This window comes from Neodiprion virginianus, chromosome 1 (genome assembly GCF_021901495.1).
Source record: "Neodiprion virginianus isolate iyNeoVirg1 chromosome 1, iyNeoVirg1.1, whole genome shotgun sequence".
Classification (NCBI taxonomy): Eukaryota; Metazoa; Arthropoda; class Insecta; order Hymenoptera; family Diprionidae; genus Neodiprion; species Neodiprion virginianus.
Genome location: NC_060877.1, coordinates 31,361,260 through 31,384,336, shown reverse-complemented (window position 1 = coordinate 31,384,336; position 23,077 = coordinate 31,361,260). Strand labels below are relative to the sequence as shown.

Here is a 23,077-nt window from a genome sequence, read left to right as displayed (position 1 = left end):
ATTTATTTGGAGCTGGCTGGCACGTGATGGAAACTGTTAAGCTTGGAAGCCTGCAGGCGGCTGTTTCTATAAAAAAAACTTTGCCCGTGTAGCAGCGATGAACCATATGCCGACTGACATGACTGACTGACTGACTGACTGACTGAAGTCGGTGGGCGAATTGAGGATAATGCCGCTCTGAACATGTACCGGGTGAGTCAGAAATACGTAGTAACGAACAGTTAGACATTTGTAATAAGAATTTATATGCTACTCTTCTCTCCCGATGTCGTCGGTTTTTCCAGAAAAACGTAAAGTACCTCTTAAAAAAAACCCTACCGACCCACTCAGGATCTGACGAAGGAAAAAATATTTGACTTTATCTGGGATTTCCGAGAGACATGGAAGCCGCCTCAACTTCCCGCCCGCCTTTGTAGCTCAAGTCTGTCTGAGAGGGTAGATATGCCAGCAGTCAACCCCTCGTCGGGGCAAAAAATAATACACCTTTTTCAACGAAAACGGGAGACGAATGAAAAGAAGATGAAAAACTGTTAAGAGGAGAAGAAGACGTAGAAGGACGAAATGCAGACGATTTGCATTTTTCGAATGAACTTGTCCTACACCCGAAAATTGTTTTAAACGGAACGGTAACGGAAAAAAAAGAAGAGACCGGAGAGAATCAAACAAAGGTTGTTGACTCGAGGCTGTTGTGGCTTTTTCCGTATTTTATGAGTGACACGGAGAAGCTTTGTGTGCTCTTTCTTCGTTTTATGACAGAGCGGCAAAGGGGCTTGCGGAAAAACTGGAATGCCGAAAAATAAACACAAGGTTTCCGGTGTGAAGAACGGAAAGTTGACTAGATATACCTGCGACAAGTATTTATGTCAATCTCTTACCCACCGCTATTAAAACTTTCAAATTTTACAAGTATTCTTTTTATCACTCGTTTTATTGTTTTTTCACATTCGATATCACTGCGACTGATCTAAAATGAGTAAAATTTTCCCGACGGCCACACAAAAATCATTTTCCAATTCTCAGATCATAAAATTTACCGTCAGTCGATTAACGCGACGCTTGAATACGAGAGAAAAATGGAATTTTTGTTATTTTCCGAAACAGCCGTACCTATTGCTCGTCATTATAGGTGTAAATAAAGTTCTATAAAAACAAGCGACAGAGCCGATCGACACGTTGTTAAAATGTACGTGTATAAATTACACACACACACGCGCGCGCGCAAAATATCAGCTTGCCTAAATTTAATGCACCTACGAGCTGTCTGAACAGATGTCGTCAGAATGTCGGACAAGTCCATTGAATTCACATAATTATACATACACACTGTGTCGTCGCGTACCTTGTACACGTGACAAATAGGTTTTACAAATAGGAGGGTGATTTCCACGTCACTGTTCCTCCACCTTTTCCCCTGTATGCCTTTCGTTTCACCGTTACGATCGCAAACGTTACGGTATTATACGAGTAAACCTGGATGTGTCAGTGTGTATCCCTCCCCCATTCCTTTTCCACGATTTGTTACAAATTATTTCACACAGATAACGTGATTTCAAGTTAACCTTAAAATCATATCTAACGATTCTCACAGCACAGACTAATTTCGATTATCTGATTAGTTTCATACGACATACTAATTGTAAACCTACAAATAACTTATCAACTTATCTTGATAATTTATTGCACACGATTTCTAGCGAGTTTCCTAGTTCCATTTCCGACCGATTTCTTGTAAGATTGCTAATTTGATTTCAGAACGATTGTACAGCGTTTTATACAAGAAAAATAAAAAAAATTATAAATACACGATTTCCACAACTGTATTATAAATACGTATCTGCAAAACGATTGTCGATATCGCGCCGAGAATCGAAAATTCATCGATGTAACACGTCGATTGAATTAATCAAATCTTTTACTATATCTAATAACCGTTTCCCTGGAAAAAAAATCTATATGTATATATATATAAGTATACTAAATCAAGTAAAGCGATCGTTCAGATTACTCAGTTTCTTTACACCCGAACGGATAAGACTCGTTGCTTATTTTTACTCATCAAAAAGATCCAAAAATGCAACACAAATATAAATACATGTACGTGTGTATAAGCGAGGAGGGTGAGACGAGGAAGAATCAAGAATCCCCAGTCGCAGTTTGCGACGGTACACGGTTGTTGAATAATTGAGCGATCTCACGGCTATGAGGTGGAATTGTGAAAGCCGGCGATTCCCTTTCTAGCCATCTAGAGGTAGCGAGCTGCTATAGGCTATAGGTGGTACAATAAGCTACCTCCGTAGGTTGCCTCCTAAACAATGCTCGGTATCGTCGATGAGTGAGTGAGTGAGTGAGTGAGTGAGTGAGTGAGCGAGTGTACCAAAGGTAAGCGATAGTCGCTAATAGCCCCAGCAGCAAGGCAGAGACTGTGCCGTTGCAACGCTCCGGTAAATTATACCGACACGTGTATGCCTGCCCATGGCTGTTTCATTGTCGGGTATATCAACCCTATTACGTATAAATATGTACCTCCTCTTCCTCGCATCCATCCTACACCCTCGTGCACGGGCACAGAGGCGAATATGCAGAGCGGATGATGGGTGGAGCGTAAACCGCCTGATCCATAGACAAGACGAGGGTTGGGAGATGATCCCCGTAACCCACCCCACCCACTCGGGGGTGAAGCAACATCTGTCTCTCCTAAATGCAGGCCTAGGTTACACGAGTACTGCTCAATGGATGAACGGATGGACGGATGGATGAGCAACGTTTCGTACTCACACACGGTGAAGGTAAGTGCGCGGTTATAAATGTGCACGAGCTGTTTCCCCGACTCGTCGAACCAAGAAGGCGGAGTAAATGCGTGAGCCTTCCGTACACATGGTATAATAAGGAGAGAGAGCCCTCTCTGTAATCTTTCTACTTTCCGTATATATTTATTAGAAAAACAAGCGCAACTGCTCTGCAGGTTTCATACGAGGAAAGGCTCGACTGTGTGTTGTGATAGACGCACAGCGATGCATGCTGGGTTGGATATTAACGCGAAAATATTCGACGAATGGAGGAAAAATTGTTGGCGATGAGAAATTTTATTTTATTTTGTAAACTGCGTTTACACACTCATCGTGTAACGCGTTCAATTTTAGACAACTGAAATTGAATGTGACACTGACTCAAGCTTGTGAGTCAAAATTTTCAACTGAAATTACATTTAAATCGCTTCAAATCACGCGTCGCAATATATTGAGTGCGAATGCAATTGGAAAGGATTCAACTTTTCTTACTTCAATACTAAACTCCATTCATCGAAAAGTTCACGAATTACCTCCTACTAAATTATCCTGGAAGTGATCCAACTTGGTGAGAATACTGAAATCACATAAAGAGGGAGCGCGTGACAAAGATAAAAATTGAAACTAACAATAAGAAGGAAAAGGAAAAGAACAAAGGAGCAAGAATGAAGAAGAAGGAAAAAAACAAAAACAAAATGAAGGTGTAAAGTTAATCAAGTTGTTTGGTAAATTAACCTCCGGTTTTACATGATGAACGTAATGAACGTTGAAAGAACTGCGTAGCCCTCTCTCTCAAAGTGTAGAATATAATGACTAACTCCGCTAACTTTTTCTCGCTACATCTATATGTATATATACGTCTATATATAGGTATATTAGCCAACTCTTGTGTACATTTTATTTTTAGCCGCCACTTCGTTTAAGAAAAACTTTCTTCTTCCACTCTCTATATATAAAATACACACACCAACACACACAGGTACGCACAAACGCATCTAAATACGCAGCTATTTCTCCGCCGAATTATCTACGATGCTTGAGCCAGAGTCAAGTTAGCTTAGGTTACACTTATAAACTCTCGACCATAGTCTAAAGGCGAAACTTTTTTTTTTTTTTTTATATTTGTCATTACCAAGAACATATCAGTGGACGAAGACGGCGTTCTATTGGCACGTATCGTGATTCTGCAAGCAAGCAATACCCTTGCTACTATTATACATATTTATACATCAGGTATGATAAATTCCGCAATTTTCAAAGAGGCAATAAATCGATTTCAATTATTTGAACGATTACGTCTCCAACCGCGGCGATATCGCTGTAATTTCATACTCGATACTTTTCTTTCCGTCTCTCTGCCTCTCTCTCTCTCTCTCCCTTTTCTATCATCTCTTCTCTTCTCTCTCTAAACTTCTATCTATCTATCTCTCGCACCGTTTGAAATAGTTACACGGTTATAAACCGGTAGCTCTTACAAGCTGCAGCATTGATCAATGATCCGCCGACAGTCGTTATAAAAAGACCAGCTACTATCATTCCCTGATCGAAACGAACCGCACTCTGCAGTCCCAGTCGAAGAAAGGTTCTCAAATTCATTGGATGAACAAACAGGAGCTCAAGAAAGAACAACTACTCCACGTAAGAAACTGGTGGAAATTTTTTCTACAGATTGCAAAGAAAAAGCGACGAATAAGGAAAAAGCATTATTATGCCTACAAAGTTCACGCGTGTGGGAATATGGATAATCCAGCTTTCAACTTCAGAGGCGGTATAGCGATATCTAACATTCAAATGCCGACTCGATAGTTGAACTTTGTATATCCGCGGTCGTATGCGTAACACAATACGATACGTACAACGCACGTCGTGCCCAGTTTGCGTGCAAATTGTAATTATTTCGCGCCAGTAAGTCTCGGCAGCGGCAGCAGTCTCCCTACGGAGATAATATACTTTGTACCCTGTTATATCCTACAGTCAGGAGCGACGTGTGTAAGTAAATGCATGTACAGCAACCGTGAGCACATGCACAGGTACGTGGAAAGAAACGACTCTAGATGCGAGCGCGTGTATCCGGACGTAACAAACCCATCGTTCGACACGCGAACTGTTGACGTGAGAGTTGGAGTGATAAAACGGAAGTTTTTCATTGGATAACGAGAAGAAAGAAAAGAGTGAGAGAAAAATCACACACGCGAACGAGAAACGAATTAGGGAAGGATAAGAAGAGAAAAAACGAAAATATAAATAAAAACAGAGAGTAAACTGCGAGAGGTAAAATGAAAACCGGTCGGACTCTTCCGACGGATTAGATTAACCAGTGTGAAATGAGCGTGGAATTTGAAATTGATCACTTTACTGACTCGGTAGGAGGTACTTCATATTTTAATTATCATCACCGGTTGATAGAAACTTACAAACAGCCAACGACGCAATCCCGCGCGAACCATACCTACGTGCCTGTTTACACAGGTGCGTACAAATACACGCGTACGTTCATATATATATATATATATATATATATATATATATATATATATATACACACACAAGCGAACAAATATAATTGCCACTCGTCAATTTTTCGCGAGAAAATTCATAAAAGTAATCAAACATTTTTGAAAAGAAAATCAATTTAATATCCACTTCGTATAATAATTAGAACGCGTCACCATCGATGAATCTATATTTCCCCAATTTGTCGTTGATACATTACAACTATTAACTGATATACGTATGTGTGTCGATCCCCTTTCAAAGGTTGAACGAACTTCGCCTACGTGACGTATGCGAGATCGAACCAATCGAACGGCGTTCGACGATTGATTGTGCATAGAAACGTGACGGTAATAGATATAATTGAAAACGAATCTTTTTGTCATACAAACGTGTCTCACTTCTACATACTCAACATTCGTAATACTATTATCTTATGAGTATAGTTTTCAAAGAAATCTCCCGAGAAAATCTCGAATATCGAACGAACAAAGCACGATCCCGTCTTTGATGCGAGGCGAGTGTCTGCCGAGTCTCGAATCGCCGTATATATAAGCATGACGTCACAAACATCAAGCGAATCGCATGCCGACTGTTCCGAGAAGCGTGCGGAGAAAAGGAATGAGTTACAATAGACGATGACACCGTGTATAAAGCGTTGAGAAATAATAAAAAAGGAAGATAAGAATGAAAAATAATAAAAGAAAAACATTGAAAAAAAAAAAAAAGTATTCTCATAAGGATGTATCTCTCAGACTATTTCTCTTCAACAAAGCGGTTGAAGCGGGTTTTCCGTCCGAACGTGAAGTGTATTATTTGCATGAGAAGAAAAGAAGAAAAAAAGAAAACTTCTGCCAACTCGGATTTGTTCGTCGATGCGATTTCTCTCCCAAAGTTTTGACAAAAGAAAAGGAAGGGGAAAAAAAAGAAAGAGAGGCGTAAATCACGAAATGAAATAAGACGACAAGAGAGAGAAGAAAATTGGCACAGCCTTGACACGCCTCTGTAGACCTCCCGATCGTCAAACTTGCCCCGGTGTTGTCGACCAGTAAAACACAACACGCGGTAATAATTAATGGGATTTCTTCTTCGCAGAGACTGAACAATTGACAGTCTCAAACAGAGTATAAATTATTTAACGTGTATATTATATAGGTATGTACACACGCATCAAGGCGTGGATGGTTTGTGTCGAAATCTGTCACGTCTGTCATCATCGCGATTCTTATCGTCGAGTAGATCTCGGGATGTATGAATATATGTATGTATGTATGTATGTATGTATGTATGTATGTATGTATGTATGTATGTATGTATGTATGTACGTATTGCGGGATTGCGGGCAGCGACTGTAAGCCGTAGACGAGTTGTTTTTAGCTGTCGAGTGAGTCAAATCACCGACGCGATTAGATTAATGTCAATTTCTTATTTCTTTTTTGTCAATCCTTTTTTCCCTTTACGGTAAAAGATAATTAGCTCGAGCACCGAACATGCACGACGATTAGACGCGATGTAAAGCAACACGAGGTGTAAGTTACACGTATGCACGCGCACACAGTCACACAAAAGGTATCGGTCTTCCGTATGGTTTCGGAAAGCCATCAATTTACGGTTAGAGTGGTATAATAAGTTTATAATACATTTGCGAAACGCTTATACAATTTTACTTCACCGTATACAAGGATTAGATAATGCATGTAAACTATTGTTTGCTTTCACCGGAAGCTGCAGCGGCAAACCGCGGGTTAACTGGAAACGATTTAACGAGTTACGATTTCGCCGCGAGTTTAAACTTTGTTCACAATATGTTCACGTGTAGAAACGTTCCGTGCATGCGGACAGTATACGACATATTGTTGCACCTTATATACCGGCGGTCGTCGAAAGCCGAGGGAAAATACGAAAATAGGTTTTCATTCCTTGCCAATTCCCCCTCGCTGCTCGCCCGTTATACGATATTCTGGCAATGATTCGAAACTCACTCGGCGAACAAAGAATTCAAGTATTCGCGTGCTCTCCTTCTTCGTCGAGTATAATATTCTTACTGCGCAACATCTGGTCTTTCGTCGTAACAGATTCCCGACTCTTTGGTATAAATTTTTCACTCCTTTTCGCGTAAATTTACCACGAATAAAGGGACCGAAGTTATTTTTGAGAAATGGATGATTTTCCGAATCTTTATTCGTACTCATCGCTTCAAATACGGTGAAAATATTTTTATTCAAACAAGAATTCACGGGTATTTTACACACGTGCCAATTTATGGTACACGTAATTAAAAATTAGAAACCAAATTTTCATTCTCGTTCGTAACAGCACGTGAACATTAATTTTCCGGCAAAATTTAAATTATTTTTCAATACTTCTGTACGGCATAGCTGCGGTTGAAATAAAAAATGTAATATTCGATATACGTATTGAATATTAATGGCGTATAACGCGACGGTCTGCAGCCGACAGCGTTATTACAGCCGTCGCAGTCATCATCGTCGGTGCTTGTTTCGTTGGGAAATGAGGAAATACTTCGATAATCTATGGTAATTATACCCACCCCGGGCTCGTTAATCGTACATAACGATAGCCATAGATTAAATTTAATCATAAAGTCGGTAGCTCGTGACTGCAATCAACCCATAATTCCACAATGTATGGTATGGTCCTACGGACGGTAGCAAGTAGTCTATTACATGCCTCTGTATATAACGCACGTCTCTCCCCGAATAAACTTTCAAATCGTTCCTATTGTATATCCCACCCACGAAAACGAGCAGCACGAAAAGTTGGAGGCACCCAGGGTAACGAATCGAATTTGAAACAAAATTTGCAACCCGAGTTAAAACATGAAACAAGGTTGAAAGGTTTCAGTTATCGGAAGCATTGAAACGCCAAGAGAAACGGTTTGTTTTTTAAACGAACAAAATTCAAATCACCGTTCAAATTAGAATGCGATTAACGTGTTCCGTGAAACAATTTTTTTGTTTATTTTTATTATTCTTCGTTTACGTTTCTTTGCCAACTTTACAAATTGAATCGTTCAACACATATTTTTATATTACGCAAATGTATTACAGAGAAAAGTTTATTCGAAGCTAAGTTAATAATACTACCATGTTTTTTTAACAAATAATATTATTACTTTAAACACGCGAGGGAATTAATTATTAGTTTGTTCAACGTTTCTTCTGAAACGTTCATGCAGAGCAAAGTTATCCGAAACAATTAAATGTAACATCCCGAGCGTTATCCCTCTTCCAAAATAAAAATCCCGTAACATATTACGATCGTAATTTTTTTTCCAAGTGTCATGCATTTTTCTTCCCTTTCAATTGCATGTTACACACGATGCTATAGCTGCATAAATTATGCGCGTGATAAATTATCCAACAAGATATAGACACGAGTATTTTTTAAAAGGAGAGCGAATCAATTTATCAACATGTCTATAATACAAACAAGCTTCACGAACAATGATGCGGAATTTCTCAACGCCCGAAGAAAAAATTTTCTCAATTTTCCAAAAGCAACTCAAGCGTGATTATACGATTTCAATATTTGAAATAGTTATTCTCTATAAATGCTGTACCGGAAGCAGCCATCAATTAATTCCTTGGCTCTGAATAAATTTTCTCTAATCAACATCGAGAGAGAAATAATTTTCAAGACAGTGTAGAAAAGGTACTCCATTTATAATATATATAACCCCGAGATTACCGAATTTACGATATTTTTCTTGCCTATATACATTTACACATATATAATTGGCGTACCCATTATTGCCATTGTCATCGTCATATCCATTATGGTCGACGTTACAATGGCCTAGAGCCAACGGAGTTACAAATATGGGTAAATGCGAGGGTGAAATTGATCGATTCAACAAGCAAAAAGGCCGGCTAACTCACCCCACTTACGCACAATTGTACGACGTAAAAGGTGTACCGGACATGTACTATACTAGTCATGGTCTTTGACCGGTTAGACCACTGACACAGAGTGGATACGAGCAAACCACCTCCCTCCCTCCTCCACCTCCTCCTCCTCTCTCCCCGACGCCACGTTATCCTTCCTTTCACAAGGTATCGAGGATCATCAAAACCCTAAGCAAGTTGGGCTACTTCCAAGAAGGTTGCAGCAGGTTATTAGACACAAGCAGCCCAATCTTGACGATAGCAAAAATTCCTTCTCGCCTCACCTTTTTCTCCGATAAAATATTTTCCCGTGATTCTCGATTCATTTTTTACCTGCATTCTTACTAGTTCTGCGGCTTAACGGTGTTAATTCAGACGAGAATCAGCAAATCCTTTCGCTCGGCTTCCTCCGTTAAATAAATATACGTAATACAGTTTAGCCAGTTTCAGCAACAGCGATTGTTTGGATGAGTGAGCATTGGTATAGGTGCAAGAGCGGCATCAGGCGGAAAGCGGAAACGAAACCGTACCGTACAAGCCTTGATTCTTGTCACCGGAAGTGGTAGTCAGCCACTTGGGGACTCGGGCTTAAACAAGGCGTGGAGGGGGGTCAAATAGCAGGGGAGCAGTGCGCTTTCTTCGTCGCTTGCTGGCGCATAATACCAACTAAACAATCAGTTTGCACAAGGCGGCATAAGTCTGCAGAAACGAACCGAAGAAGGAAAGAACCCAAATAACAGTGTGCGAGTGTGTACCACAAGAGGTTCGAGGAGGCAAACCCAAGGCGCATGCAGGCATCCAGGCAGGATGCACGCGGAGCTTAAAAGCTCGAGGCAAGCTCCTCGTGATAATAATGTGTATCGCGTGTCGAGGAGCATTGTTCCTCTTTCTCTTCCCTTGTTTGTTTTTTTTTTACTATAATTGCCTGTAAGCTAAGAATTGTGTACTTTATAATACCACCCCAACCGACGCGTTTCGTTTTTCCTTTAATACTTATTTTATTTTTCGTTTTCCTAGGACTAGACTGTATAATGCGATTTCTTTTCCTCATGTTTTCTTTCAAACTGTACCTTTTCACTATAAGCTACACAAGAAAATACGTTTGATGTACATATATATATATACAGGTACGTAGCATATAGATTATAAAGAGGATAAATTCCAGTCCTTCTATCAGAGCTCCGATTTCCTACGATAAACTAAAATAAAATAAATAAACGTAAGACGAATAATAATAATAATAATAATAATACCAACAACAACAACAACAAAAGATCAAACGAATAGCAACGTGGCCAGGCGCAGGCACGTAACAGAGATTAGATTAAACTAAGTAGAATATCCTCACGAGAATATCGGCTCCCTACCTCCTCATCCTCTTCGCGGAGGGACGAGAAGAGATGTAATAAAAAGAGAGTTCAGCTCTGAGCTGAGCTGCGCAAAAAGGCTTTTGTTAAACCTTAACGGTACGTGTACGCAACAATATTTTTCCAAGAGTATTACGACGATACTCGTCGGGGGATTTAGTGGTTTGAAATTTTTATAACTACACTGCTGTGCGCAGCGTTCCTCTTCACTCTGGAAAATCGCACGATGTATGTATTTTGAATACAGAAAGACGAAACACCGGAGTATGAAACATGAGCAAGTTTTTCCGGCGTTTAATATGTACCAACGTCAGATGTTCCGGGATGCTTATTGTTAATAATTAACGATTTGTAATCCCCTTTTCTCGCCAATTTCGTCTCTCTCTCTTTCCCCCTCGCTTCTCTCGCTCTCTCACTCTCTCTCTCTCTCTCATCCGCTTCTCCGTCCAATATCCTCCACCTCCCTCTTTCTCCTCTATCGAATATTATTTCCTTGTAATTTCCCTACGCACAAAACACGACGAAGGGTATAAATTTACCTCTTTCAATTAGCCGAGAATCGGTGGAAGTTGCAGCACAAGAGATAGAGAAAGAGAGCTATCACGTCGTCACGTCGCGGGAGAATAAGCGGCAATAAGAGAAACAAACAAAAAAGTAAGTAAATAAATGTGAAAAAGACCGTGGTCGTTTAACCGAGGCAACCGATGTCGGCGCCCGTCTCTCTCTTTCTCTCCTTCTTCATCCACTTCTACATCCTTTACCCTCGCCAGCTCGAATCACCCACCAGGGTTTCTCGTACCTCCTCCGTCTTTTAGTCTTTCGGTCGATCTGACGAGTCGAGTCGAGTCGAGTCGAGTAGAGTGGAGAGGCCCGATATAATTAGCGCGTTTAACTCTGATTTATAATGACGGTGGAAACGCCTACTCTCTCTTTCTCTCTCGCTCCTTCTTTTTTTCTCTCTTTCTTTTTCCACTCGTCCGTTCGCTGTCTACGTACGTATGTACTACGTGTGTACGTAGCATACGAATGAATATCACTCGATTATTATACAACACAGAAATACTCGACGCGCTTCTTATAATACGACTTCACATAAGTATGTATGTGTGTATATATATATATATATATGTATACACACGTGTATCGTATATTAACTGCTTTATACCGCACGCATGCGTATAACTAACATAGTATACATATAGCGTTTGTAAGACGCGTTCGACTAATTTATCATCACGGTTGTATTAATATATTATCGTTCTGTTATCGTTCGTTTCAAATTATACGATAATTAGGAAGTTATGTAGTCAGACGCGTCGAACCAGCTCGGTCACGAAATCTGGACGTAGGTATTTATATTCGACTCAATGTATAATGTATTTCCTAATTAGTGTTTCGGTGGATGAATCGGGGGAAAAAAATAAGAAAAAATTGTTGAGAATAGACTTTTTTTTCGTATAATTGTATCTAATCTCGACAGATACATGAAAATTATAGAACCGCGTTATAGCCACAGTCGGCTGTACCTAATTAGTTATAGTTCGTTCCTTCCGCGATGTGAGCCGTGAGTTTAGACACCGTACCATTTACCCCTTATACGTATTACGAGACCGGAAGTTGGAATAAGATTCACCATAAATAGAAACATGTGGGGGCAAGATAGAATGAATATGTATGGAAAGAATTGACGAAGAAAAACAATTATAGGTAGACAAGAATCTCATTATTGTGATATACGCAAATACAATTAGTAACTGCTCTTCAATGTATACATACCTATACCATTGCACGAGTGACATTTTACCATCGTAATATTAACGTTGTGTAACGAGGATGAAGTTATTGACGTTACTTTAACAATGCATGTTTTAGAAAAAATCGTTACTTCGTATCTTTAACAATGTCCGAAATTTAGTAAACCGTGACAAATAAAACCTGCTCTTATCTTTAGTAAGTAAATTGATATATACGTATACTGTCGGTATCGATACGAAGCGAGGCATAAGAAAATAAAACGTAAGAAAGGAAGAAAAAAAAATGGGATAGGTGGAAGAACGCAAATAAAGGAATAAAAAAAAAATAAATAAATAAAAATAAGCTAATCCGAGAGAGCGTCTTGTCTTGTTTATTGATTTGTTAGCGCACCGAGGAGAAAAGCTCGTCGTTCTTCTTCGCGTCGTCGTCGTCGTCGTGTCCGCGCGTCTCCGGAAACATGTTAGCTGCTCGTATACGGACACTATGCATAGGTACTATAAGGCCACAACCTATCCATTAGGAAGCCTATACCAAACGATTATTGCAAGCTAGAGCCTGCCTATCGCTCGGCTCGATCAATCACTTTTCAATCTATCCCCCCTTCCCTCCCGCCATCCTCCCTCCCTCCCTCCCATCCTCCCTCGTACATCGCATTACGTATGCCTATAGATATCGCTGATATACATGCTTCGCGGCCGCGCACCTCGACGGTGCCTCCCCTCCCTCTCGGCCCAACCCCCCTTTCGCCCCTCAATAACCCATTAGCTTCGTAACCTGTTCTACGCATATATAACGATATATAATTACAATATTAATTGTCTGTTGATTGGGTCTTGACGCAGCGCGTGAACCCGATCTCGGCATTGATATTGTTTCAACGAGTTGACGCCGCATCGTGCGCTCATCTTATATTATTATCGTGATTATTATTGTTGCTGCTATACGTATACATATTGTATAACGTGTATCTATCATAATGAATCATTTATTTGCATAGGATGGACGTGAGAAAAGAAAAGAAAGGAAAAGAAAATAAATAAAGAGATAAAAAAAAATGGGGAAATAAAAGCTGTGGATGCGTCACGATATGTTCGTAATTTATTATTATTTTTTCCTGGATATTTTTCTTCGTGTTCCTTCTTTTACTATTCGTCGTTTTAACCACAAGAACAGGACGACGATGACGATGATGATGACGATGACGATGACGATGACGATAATGATGCAGTCACTGGTCTGTGACGTAATCCACGCGTATACTGTACACAATCTCCTCATTGTGCGCCCAATTAAAATCAACTAATTACAGTATTTAGCACACCTTTGAATACATGCATGAATTATTACTTTTTATTTTTTTCTCAATTTTTATCTCCTCTCCGTTTATCGTTCTCCAGCGTGCTCTCCCTCTCTCTCAGCACGTTATAACGAACGAACGCGAATATCCCTTACAATTAGTGAATTCTACCCCGCTCGATGATTTTTACTGCATCATGCTTGTGATAGAAAATAAATTTTCACAAATATCATTCGACGATTACAAGCGTGACATATACGCAATATGTATAACGATACATCAGGGGGATATTAAATATCAGCATGCGACTTGGGCGACGTAAAGAGCGAGCGAGCGAGCCTTGCAGAGACGTTTATCGTCGAACCATGAATTCCAAAATCTGTTTCGATCTACCAGGGATGAGTGGAAAAGGAAATGAAAGAAAGTCACCGAGGCGAGAAGGAGCGGCTGGTATATCTACCTCACATATGTATCCCAGGCAGGGAGCAGCGGTGTACATACGAATAACGTATAGTGTGTAAACACCTCGCTCTATTCACGAAGAATCCCGGAGTGACGTTAAATCCGATAATAGCCGGCGCGTGAACAGAATTCATTTTTGCCTTCGGGTCAGTCAGGCAGGCAGGCAGAAGCGGGGATTGCAAGCCAGCAGACAACAGCGAGCGATGCGAGATACGCCGAGATTCAAGAAGAAGCGGAAAGTTTTCTGCATAATACGAATTACACGCGCGTACATATACACATACATCGTGTACCATGCACACGTACACCCGTACACAGTTTGAACGGTATCGTCGTGAATTTGGTGCCAACAAATCTGACGTTTTATTAACCGGACGTTGTTCAATAGAATCGATTGATCGATCGAGACGGTTAATTTATTTTACGATACGACGCCGCGATTCACGGAGCAGGCCTTTGGCTTAAATTCGCGTTATTACATGGCTTCGTTAATTCGATACATTCGGTTGCCAATTCTGTTACACAACACGGGGGCTGAATGATTGACCATAATATTACAGGTACCTTGCGTAATTCCGTCTAAGCGGTTCCCGATCGATTTCAATTGATTCAACAAAGGACGCTTCATCCCATTCATTTCGGTACCTCGGTAAGACCTCCTCTCCGAATATACCGTAATACGAACACGCATCGGCACTGGACTGTTCTTTCTCGCGTTGTAACTATTAGCTCAACCTTACGTGCACGCATCCGACATACGTTAAACGCATATTGTCCGTAGACAGACACTGTACCTTGAAGTCTGTCAGATTCTACAGGAGAGCTTGACAACAACAACGACGGATATGATTAATGCAAATGACAAATTATACGCGATGTGCCATTCTAGCTTAACTGAGCACCGTGCTACCCGGCATCGCTCGTACAACTTCGTCTCTCCCTCTCGCTCTATCTCTCTCTCTCTCTCTGTTCTAGGCGGTTGTTACCGGCAACACGAATCGGGCTGCGTTACGAGCGGCGCAAGTGCAATCAACGCAACGCAACGCAACGCACACAGACACCATTCGAGTATAATGCAATGAATCCCGACCGCTACACACCGAGTGCCGCGGTAGTTTACGTCAGTCTCTCCAATTAAAGAAACCCACCTCGCGTCATCTCGATAAGCGTACCCGCGATATTATCGAGCTTCGCTCTTTTGTTGTTTTCCTTCTCGCGTCTCCTCGGTTTCTTTCTTATTATTAGCTGTTGCAGCGTCGTCGCTGTCGTCTGCACGAAAATTCCCCGACGTTTGTATTGAAAAGGGAGAAAAACAACAAACTCCCGAAGAACCACTCCTATACACTAACCTTCGACGAGGTATTTTATTCGGAAAATATTTCCTTCATTTCCCTCCCGTTCTAGCGTGTAAAAATTCCCGCGTTCTTCGACTCCCTCCTCTTTATTCCACCTTTCTTTCCCTAAAAATTGTACCATAATTACCCTCCTGTCCAGTCTCAAAGGAGAAGGAAAGAGAAAGAGAGGGCGAAGGGGGAGAAAAATGAAAAAAAGATAAAGTCGGGGATCGAGTGAGCCGATGAAACAGGTCTGCGACGTGAGGAGGGAGGGAGGAAGGGAGGGAGACGAGAGTCGGTTTTATGTATACCTGCAAGCTTAAGCTCGGCATGGGGGCGAAGGACGACGAAGAGCCGGATAAAATGAAACAAAAAGAGGGGAGAAAACGGAGAAGGGGATGGAGGAGCAGGGAAGACCGATCGAGAAACGAATTCGACGACGATATTTAATTTTTCTCTTCTGTTCCTTTTCTTTCTTTTTCTTAATCTTCTTCTTCTTCTTCTCCCCATATCTTTTTCTTCATACTTAGCACGTACAACTCGCGTGATAGCCGCTGATTTACCGACGTTAAAATAATTAACTACCTCTGTAATTGCCTGATTAATGTCCCCGAGCGATCAGCTTCTTCGTCCAATTCAACACCCGGCCGAATATAATACCGTTTATTAAAACTGTGCCTACCGTTGGACGATCGATTGCATGCTCCAAGAATAAAGCGGATATAAAAAATATTCCACCACCGTTTGTACATTTATCATTTTTGTTTGTTTCTTTTGTTTTTATTCTTCGCCTATTATGTTTACCCAACAATTTTCTCGCAACTTGTAGTAACAATTCGTACAACGATCGAAGTGTATTGATCCAACGATGTGCGTACATAAAATAGGATAAATCGAGATACGACAAGTTTGATAGAAACGTGTAAGTATAATTGTGTAATAGTATGTATGATATACGATAAGGTGAGTGATTCGGTACCTTTTCCTCACAGCTGCAGATTAAATAATCCAATATTGTTATGGAACACGGATCGTGTAGGTTCGAATTCCGGTACGCAGCTAATGTGTAGGTATATCCTCCAAACGTGGCGTCGTTGCCTCTCCTCGAGTAAGAAGTGTGCGATAAGTAATCCAAGAATGTTAACCAGCAAAGGTGATGCACAACAACCAACAATTTCACGTCATCGGAATGGAGAAAGAGAAAACAAGAGAAATAAAAAAAAAAAAAAAAAAAAACCCCAAACTACAACTCAAAACAGATGTTGAATTCACTCGATCGTGGCACATTCACAGTTTCGTATAAGGGACACCACATAATTTTACCAACAACGATAACAACAATAATAACAACAACAGCAACAACAACAATTATTATAATAATATCAATTGCAATACTAATAACAATCGTAATCACAATCCATTGGCGGCACTAACTTTTTCACACAAACACGAGGATCCGTGGCGGCGATGATTCGAATAATAATAATAATAATAATAACAACTGCAGCAACGATAATCGCACGACGAATTCGAGCACAACGTGTTTCCGTTATTATCAACGTCGCACTCGCGCGTAATATTATTCGTGACCGAAGTCTGTCCGTGAAAGCAGCTGGAGTAGCAGCAGCGGTAGGAGATATTGTTATAAAATCGTCGACAAAGAGGACTGAATATTAATAAAGCCATGCTAGGTATAACCTAGGCGAGCCGAGTGAATAGACGAGGAACGCGATCGGTGCTACATGGTAGCCAGGATCGGTAATTTTGGTGTCCGGTAAGTGGGATAGAAGGTGGGGCAAAAGGTTTCCAGGCAGCGGAAAAACAAAAGAATAAACTAACGGTGGTAATGGACGTTTAAAACAAAAAAATACACACGCGTATGTAGCGCGATACACGCTGGGTGTGAGAATCGCGCACTGGCTTACATTGTAATAATTCACACTGCGCGTTTTTCTTTTCTTTTTTTTATACTTTCGTACTGAGGTGACGATTTAACGGGGGGTGGGGGGAAAGAAAAAAAAATCGTTGAATTAGGTACGATTTGCGCTACGCCGGGGTTAATAATAAGACGCGTTTATCGTCGTTTATCGTTGACCGATAAGCGAGCAATACCGTTTTCACCGAGAGTTCGTAAAAGTTTACTCCGCCAGGCCAAGCGCTTGGCATTTACTGAGGCATCGTTGCCCCCTACCGCCCATTCCCACCGACGACGCCGGCTCTTGGTGCAGTCGGTTATCTCCGTCTCTGTTCGTCCCCCACCCCTCGCCGCTCGCTATCTATCTATCTCCCTCTCTCTTTCTCTCTCTCTCTCTCTTCGCTCCGCTCTGCCCTCCTCGCTCCGCCGCCACGGGGGTTTCAGGCATCAAGAGAGAAAGAGAAAGAGAAAGAGAGCGAGAGTGAGAGTGAGAGAAAAAGGACTGAACCCTCGGCGTTGAACCCTCGTTCCTCAGCCCCTCGGTTCCAGACCCTGTGCCACCCTAAACCACCACCTCTCGGCATATAGACGCGGGGAAGACCCAAAGGAAAATTAGATCACAGGAATATCGTGCGGAGAAACGGAAACTTGCTCGAAGGGAGCGAAGAGTAAAAAAAAAAGGAGAGAAGAGAAGAGAAAAGAAGACGAGACGAGACGAGAAGCTTGGGGGGGGGGGGGGGGGGAGAAAAAGGAAAAAGAACAAGACAGGGTCGAGAGTAAAAAAGAAGATATCGGCTCAAATTTATACGGGAAAATGTATCGGGCAGCTACCGCGCGTCTTATTGACCCTTGAGCTTACCTAGGTATGTTACATACGCGTAACGTACCTTCCTTTCTTTGTTTCAAGTGGTATTCGATGTAATGTTTATTTCGTCTAGATATTTATACGTGTCTAGCATGCAAACGAGACACCTCCCCCCCCCCCCATTTGTTATACAAATTGCTTTACAGTTAGAGAACGGAACAACTTTGTCCAGATAATATGATATATAGATAAGATATGACAATACTTTTATAACTGATGAGCTTCACATCGAACGAATAATTCTCTCATTTCCTTATCCTTGTGTATACTTCGTACGGATATATTATATTTACGTATTACATACGGATACACAAAGAAGATAAATCACTTACCGAAGTTGATTAGATTTAATATTTTCCCCTACGGAGTGATTAACTTTGCTTATCGACGCGAACACCGCCTGCTGCGTTATTATACTCGAGCTTATAACATATCAATACTAACGTAATAAATTAAATATATCGGAACAAGTTCTACTCTCTCTCTCTCTTTCCATACATACAAGTTCCTCTCTTTCATCTCTGCCCTCGGTGCAAACCAAAGTACGACTGTGAAATTCATACAGTATCACAGGATTGAACGAAGATGTAAAACGAACGACAGGCTCGTTTCGTTATTAACGTGCATTAGTCGGTCTGCCGTAAAACGGGTATCCGAGGATACGTGCGATTGTGTTACACGCGTGCACATAACTACGGCTGCACCGAGGTCTGGGTATGTATCGTACCTGCTGCGTACATATATTCGTTTCTCGCAGGGTCCCGGAGGCGTTGGTGAATTAGTAATACCGCGGTGAATATATACGTTATATATTACGCATACGTACGACGGCCGTCTCGCGTGGAAACTAGGAAGCGCCAGCAATTGCCTGCGTGTATCATACGCGTATGCTTATACGTACATAAAAACATACATACATACACACGTGTAAGATAAATACGTATAAATAGGTACATAATACGCGGGACGTTTTATTAACGACCGAGTTCAGATATGTGTAATAAGTAAGACGATTTGATTAACGCGCAAATAAGACGAGTTAAATACGTTGGAACGGAAATCAACAAGTATCCGCCGCGTCGTTATAATAACCTGCTCGTGACTACTTGTAGGTATTTGCGTGCGTGTCTCTCCACTCATTCCAGGTTATCTCTGTCTTCAATGATTAGAGCCCGTATGTACCTACGACACATAACGTACACATAGGTATATAATTATTTATGTGTGTATATATATATATTTGAGCCAAGTTGTAATCTAGCTCCTCAATTGCCCTGCATTTTATCAATATTGTAACGAAGTTGTGTTCAAACCCTTTATACACCCTGGCTCGGCTAATGCCGATATAATATTCAGTCATCAAATGTTTAATCATTTGTCTACAGATGAATAAGGTCGGTGCGTCAACCAATATTATTGTAAGAACAATCGGTATCCGGACTTGAACAGGAGCACTTCGTTTCAAAATATATCCGATTTTTCACACATTATTTTTTGCTCTGAGATTTCTTTGGCTCGACGTCCGAGCCCGGCTATTCGTTCCTTCAAAACGCAATTCTTAGATGTTGCCCTTTGTTACAATATCGTACACGAGAAATAAGATGATGATTTACAGGATAGATTTTTCCATCATGGTTTGTCCAGATTTGTGGGAAAAATTGTTGATTCATCGAGCTTCGCGCCTCGATAATCATCGTTAGAAAACAATAAAAGTCAAAAAAATCGAATCGAATCGAAGAAACAACCAACAAGAGGTAATCTCAAGTACAACTATGAACAAACTAAAATAAATAAATAAGAATAAAAAAAAAAAAAAAAAGGAATAGAAGGCGCAGAAGAAAAACAAGCTGTAAATGACGTTTGGCGATCGCAAAGTTACAAAAAGAATTGTCCTCTCGCTCTTCAAACAAAACTGTTAAAGTGACGAATAAAAGTTAGAGCCTCGTCACGCCTTAGAAAATTACATGAAGGTTAAGTAATTTAGGTTCGATTATAAAATCGCTTAGTAAAATTCATCAAATCAATGTATCTTGTATTATATAATTAAACCCTCGTATCATACTAGTTTCTCAATTTCCCCCTACAACAACAACAACAACAACAACAACAATAATAATAATAATGAATCCCGATCGAACTAGAGACGAAAACTAAACCGAGGTCGAAGCTGCGAAGCCTCGAGAGTTTAACACACGTATAAATAGAGAGAGAGGTAAAAAGAGAGGCTGATGCTAGCGGCGCTTGCTATACGGTGGCTGCAAGTAAAGCGTCGGCGTCGACTGGCGAATTTATCAATCACTCGATGGACTTACAGTATTGTCAAGCAAAGCGGGTATCAATTACTGCCTTTGATATTATTATACTAGAAAGGCGGCAAAAGCTCGGCGGGCACGAAGTGTCAGGGAATGACAAATGCGCTTGCCGACCGACCAGCCAACGCGCCACGAATACCAAGCCAACTAACTCAACTAACTAACCGCGATGAAACCCGTCTTACACAAACGTACCTCTACGTCCTGTACGTACCTACGTACGCAATGAATACCAGCGCTGCTTTCGTTCCCACATTACGACAGATAGCGGCGTGCGGCAGCGCGAACCGAGCCAACTAACGATAAGAGTGACCAAAAATAATCCATTTTCGATGAAATTGGTAATTTTTTCACGATTAATCGAGTATAATCGATTACTTTTCAAGCTCGATTATTCTTCCTCGTAATCAATTTTTGTTTTTTTACTCCCATGAGCGACGCAATGCAATATCAATTTATGTGATTAAAGTATAAACTGTCATCATTGTCTTAAAGTTCACCAAGTACCTGTTTGATATACCAAGCGAGAGATCAACTAATACACACATAATACACACTGACATTTACGAAATTTTGTTTTCAAATGCGCCGTTTCATGAAGAAAAAAACAAATAAATTAAAAAAAAAAAAAAAAAATGAATCGATCAATCGATAAATTTTTACCGATTTAATCGAGTCACGTTCAATTATTTTTTGGACTCGATTAATCCAAGTGAACAAGTCGAACCATTCGGTGGCAGCAGACTATAATTTTAACGCATACTACGATACTCATCATTATTATATCTAAATAAAGCGTGTATTATGGATAATCTGTGAGATACGGAACCGGCTAACGATCTAAATTTTTGTACATACAGTATACGCATAATGTGTACGTACAACAAGAACATGCCTCGTTATTACAAGTTCTCCGGTTACTTCCACTCGCTGTGTGGTCGCGGGTTCGCGTAACTTTCGGTGATTATAATTTTTTATTCCATATCCCATACACAGAGATCCGTTTGAGAGGAAGCAATTAGGCTTTTTGTATTTTTAATTAGCGCTCGGGTAAGGGAATCAATATCGGTTCGTTGGCTTCTACCGGCTGTGATCAGCGATAAGTAGAGGCTACGACACACGTGCATACAGACAAGTTATAAATCTGCTCGCAATAAGTGTTATCGTTATACCATAGGTGTTAAACACGGTGAATAAGTAGATTAGCTATATGAGAGGCGCGCTGCCTGCATGTTGACGCTGCTTGTTATATTATTCACGTGTGGATTTATTGAATATACATAGGTATAGGATATTATACGTATAGTAGCGACTTGTAAAGACTTATTTATATGTTACCGAAATTGATTCGTATACGTTGTATATATGGCGGAATAAAATTATTATTGCAGTAACGGTTGCAGAGAGAGCGCGCGTGTACAAGTTAAGCGTGCGAGACATACTTAAACGATCTCGTAAAAAGGAAAACGATAAAAAAAAAAAATAAGGAAAACAAAAACATCGCGACGTAACGAGGAAATAATAAACATTTGATAAACGATATGGGGCGAGGAGACTGTTATAACGACGTGTGCGTAACGCGTAGAATAAAATACGTTGTGTATGCCTACGTATAACAGTTTAAAGTTTATATATATATATATAAACTTATATATATGTATATATATAGACACACACACACACACACACACATGCAATATAATACGAGCGAGAAAGATATTATAAATAACTCTGTGTCGCAAACTTGTTTCGGTTTCGTTTCGTTTCAACGCGTTTTATATCGTACACGATTTGATCACGCTTTCCAGCGGCGCGGTTAAACGTTTCATCCGGTTATTTCATTACCGAGGCACCGAAATACGCACATACGGCGAACCGAACTCTCTTATACGACGAGACGTTGCGATTAATGATAATTAACTTGAGTGGCAGGTTGAGCACAGCGCGGGAATCAATTGAAACAAACACTAGTCTAGCTTTTTTTTTTTTTTTTCCTTTCCCTGATTTCATCCAATTTTCTTTAATACAAGGTACATACGAGCGAACGCTACGCGTGGATTCGGTTTTCGATACGTTATATTGTGATAATTTAAAAACGTATTGATTACAGCGATCGATCGTAATTCACGCAGGCGCTTAAATATCTGAAAATTGTGGCAGGAAATTTGAAGAATTTTAAAAATAAATCTATATTACTCTCGGCTTAGCGTGGTAATAAATCAAATTTTACGATTTTTCAACGACCTACACCGACTGCAAATTTTCTTTCACAAGCCTCTCTTTTTCTCTCCACCGTATAATTACTCAATTACCTCGTTACGTTTTCGACCGTGGAATTTGGGAATAAAAACTTGAATTTATGAAATTCCCGCGCGTGGATGAAGGCGAATTTGTGCAAAAGGTTATTTTGCCAATAATTTCACCCGCAGTGACGGGTAATCAGAGACGTTTAATCAAAGCCTATCAGCGTCTTGATATATCGAAATGGGTAGAAAATGGAGTGCTGTGCCAGACTGTATAAAAAAATACCTTTTGGCATACCGAACGACGGCGCAGCTTTGCCACACATATATACCACGTAGA

At 40.5% G+C, this 23,077-nt stretch overlaps 1 protein-coding gene across 5 annotated transcripts in view; it reads right to left on the bottom strand.

The window, feature by feature from the left end:
- The window catches only part of LOC124308898 (zinc finger protein 608-like), a 96,064-nt gene that overhangs the window by 54,402 nt on the left and 18,585 nt on the right, over positions 1 to 23,077 (bottom strand). The window contains exon 1 of one of the 5 annotated variants that reach the window (XM_046772069.1): positions 16,382 to 16,617. The exons of the other annotated variants lie outside the window; for them this stretch is intronic. The gene's annotated coding sequence lies outside the window, so the exon portion shown is untranslated. Of the gene's footprint in view, positions 1 to 16,381; positions 16,618 to 23,077 lie in introns of those variants that run through there. 5 annotated transcript variants of the gene reach the window in all.